General features: G+C 36.3%; 1 pseudogene; it reads right to left on the bottom strand.

The window, feature by feature from the left end:
* Positions 1–1,085: 1,085 nt before the first annotated feature.
* Positions 1,086–3,501, bottom strand: LOC105074127 (transcription initiation factor TFIID subunit 13 pseudogene; annotated as a pseudogene).
* Between the last annotated feature and the right edge of the window lie 293 nt (positions 3,502–3,794).

Raw genomic sequence — 3,794 nt, 5'->3', positions numbered from 1 at the left:
CTCACTTGTCTACTCTCATGGACCTCTGACACTGCCCGGTTCGGTCCCAGGGCTCTTGCCTCTCCTGTGACACCCCAAGTGCACCTCCTCTCCAGAGACTCAGATGGCTGCTCCCCCAACCATTCAGGTCTCTGTCCAAGTGTCCCGTGGTCAAGTCCTCAGAAACATCATGTCCAACAGACTAGCTAAAATATACGGAAGGCTATTTAAATATAAGACTATTAATCAGACATTGTTTATAATGGTAAAAAAAAAAAAATGCCAGTGCTACCTGTCCTGGGTCCATGCTTTGAGAACCACACTAGAACCACTTTCCTGGAGAAAGAGTGAGGGTTTATCAGTTTAGTTTAGTGTCTAGTATTGGAAGAGAGGTATAGGATAAACCAGACCACATCCAGCCCATCCTGGAACCCTACTCCCACCACAGAGATCCAGTGTTTGGTTGCCTTGGTGTCACAGGAATGGCAGCCAGCAAGGTGGGGGCCAGATGTGGCAGTTGGAGAGGGCGATCTGGAGGCAGTGTTCTGCATTCAGCACCTGGGGCTGCTGCAGCTGTGCAGACCCACTCCTTCACGCTCAGGTCCTTCCTCAGCCCTCACGACATTGACCTCCAGGTCTTCTTTGCTACACCTAGGCTGTTTGGGCCTACGATGTGACGAGAGGAGCTCTGACCATACTCTCTGATCCAAAGATAAGATGACATATTCTGACAGGCATGAGCAAATTTATAGGGATTACAGAATGGGTTAATAATAAGAGCCCTGAAGTGCTGGCACATGGCTTCAATCAGGTGTCCTAGGAGAAACACTAGTGATTTCTTTTTGTAGACACTAGAGGGCGTTCTGAGATTGCTGAAGCTATAAGCATTGTGTCCACCTACCAATAAATAAATAAATAAATAAATAAATAAATAAATAAATAAATAAATAAATAAATAAATAAATAAATAAAATCCTGCAGATTGGGCCTTCCTGTTGGAATCAAGATTTGGTCAATTTCCTTGACCAAACAAATTGCTTCTGTCGATTAATCATCCTTTATTTTACTTTTTAATGAATGAAAGATAGATATGTAAAGAAAGAAAATACAATTAAAAAAAAGAAAACAACATACTGAATTAAAATAGTAGTAAACATCCTTGTCCAAGGACTGATATAAGTTTTAGACAATTTAAAATAATTTTTTGAGTTACAGTTGATGTATAATATTATATAAGTTATAGATGTACAATATAGTGATTAACTATTTTTATTAAAGGCTATACAATTTTTCTTATCTTGATTAAGGTAAAAGAATTACTTTATCAGAGTTTTTTAAAAAAGTTTTTCATTTTGAGTTTGTCAGTTTTGCTTTGTCTCCTTTGGAATTAGCTTTTGCTTTGTTTTGATTTGGTTCAAAATTCAAAAGCTTTAAAAAAGGTAAGTCTCTCCCACTCCTGTCCCATCCCTGACAGGCAACCACTGATATTACTTTCTTATTTATTCCTCCAAAGACACTTTATGAATATGCAAGCAAACATAAACATATATGTATAAATTCTTTTCCCCTTCATACAAAACGTAATGTGTGCTATCCTGCACCTTGCTTTTTTACCCTTAACATTGTATGATGGAGACCACCATTAGGATATATCAAGAGTATCTTACTTTTTTTTACTTACAGTACTTTTTTTGTATGAAATGTAGTACTTTCTTGTATGCAATGCTTCTTAACCAATTCCCTACTGATAGTCATTTGGATTGATTGATTGATTGCTTTTAAAACCAACACTAGGATGTGGGGGTATAGCTCAGTTGGTAGGGTACATGTTGAGTATGCACAAGCTACCTGGTTCCATTCCCAGTACCTCCATTTGTTTTTTGTTTCTTAATCTTTTAAATTTTTCATACTTTATTACTTGTATTGATAGGTTAAGAAAGTAAAATTTTCCTAAGTACTGTTTCATAGATAATGTTCATAAGCAGCACACAAAACATTCAGTTTCACAAAGAGTAATGTTCAATGATCCCTCTAAATGCAGTTTTAATCGTTTCTTTAAGCTAAGTGCAAGAATAATACAATAAGCTCAATACACACAAAACCTGTATATGTATATCCTGAACTACAAAAGTGGTTTCCACAGCCATGTATGGTTTTAGTCAGGAACACATTTTCACAGTGAACAAGTACTAACAAATATGTTAATAAAAAGTTACTGCAAATGCTTATTCTGCCATCAGCTTTTTTAGCAACACCATTCCTGCTGCAGAAAGCACTTATTATTAGAAGCTTTAATCTGGACCTAGGAAAATGAGTTCTCTTAAAACTTGACAAATAGTGTATTATAAGGCTTTAAATCAAATAAGCCTTCCAACACAAAAGCAGTCACATAAAACTTCTGGTTTCTCAAAAAATAAGAAATAAAAAAATTTAAAATCACTCTTGTTATCTAAAGAAAAGAGTATTAAAACAAATTATCTTAAGACAAATAAACACTCCTACAAAAGGCTGTATTTTCTTATATCATTTTCTCCTTAAAAGAAACACAAATCAGTTCACTACCTTTTAATAACTTCTTTGACTACTGTAGTCTAAAAACTTTAGAATACATGAAACACGTCTTTATGAGCGATCATAAAGTCAAAGGTGCCTTTTAAATTTCACGTATTAAACAGCTACAGTACAGCCTACAATGGCACAAATACACCTAACATATAAATACTACTTCATTTAAATGGTCAAAAGTCAGAAGGAACTGAACGGTTTGCAAGGTACTTTGACATATATGTGGTCATTAAAATCCAATAAGTAATTCAAGTCTGGTAATATAATGGCAGGCAATTAAAGGCTCAAATATCACTCTAAAATCAAAGACATGAAAATTAAGACTGAAAACTTTGTGGTTCTCCACCTTTCATTCACATGGCTAGATATCAGGACCTTACTGTGAAAAATACAGTTATTAAATGTGGTTTCCCCAGAAGACAATGAAGCTTCAGAAAGTACAAAAGGTGTCAAGATCCATAGTTTGCTTCATCAAATGCTTTTCTAGCTTGTTTCAATTCTTCATTCATAGTAAGCAAGTCTTTAAACCTAGCAAACTTTCTTGGGTCCTTTCAAATCAAAAACAGTATCTTCAATTTGTACAAGACCTTGTCTTCCAATTGACATTGCCTTGTGAGTCGTTGCAGTAGTGAACTCTATGACAAGGTCTTCAAGAATATCCACTGACTCAGTATAAGGATTCTGGTCATCCCCAAACCCATACATCATATATCTTAATTCTTTAGAAAAAAGTCTCTTTCTTTTACCCTGTCTACCTTCTGTACCTCTTCCAATTTCTTCATTTTCTTCTTCAAACCGATTCTGAACTTGGCCTCCGCTACTGTGCCCGAAGGGGTAAGGGAAAAAGCAGGCTGGAACAGAGGTGTTCACTCACAGTGAGGTCTTCTTCTTCACCTGCCATTCCACCAGCCAGCCACCTCCAGCAGCCTCCCGCTTCTGCGTGCCCAGTACCTCCATTTGAAAAACTAAAATAAAACCACTATTACAACGTGTAATTTTGAATAGTCATTTTACAGATATGCCAGTATGTTTTCGGACACATTCCTAGAAGTAGGACTGCTGGACGTATGCATTTTTTAATTTGGACAGAGATGGCCACATTGCCCTTCATAAAAACGTTACCAGTTTACAGTCCCATTGGCAATATAGTTGAGTATCTGTTTTGGTGTGGTTATTTTTTAATCTACAAAAATATACAGAGATCCATATTTGGGAGCCATCCACATATAAACGATATTTAAATCCCGGGA

This window comes from Camelus bactrianus, chromosome 20 (assembly GCF_048773025.1).
Source record: "Camelus bactrianus isolate YW-2024 breed Bactrian camel chromosome 20, ASM4877302v1, whole genome shotgun sequence".
NCBI lineage: Eukaryota > Metazoa > Chordata > Mammalia > Artiodactyla > Camelidae > Camelus > Camelus bactrianus.
This window is presented reverse-complemented; position numbering and strand designations above follow the sequence as displayed.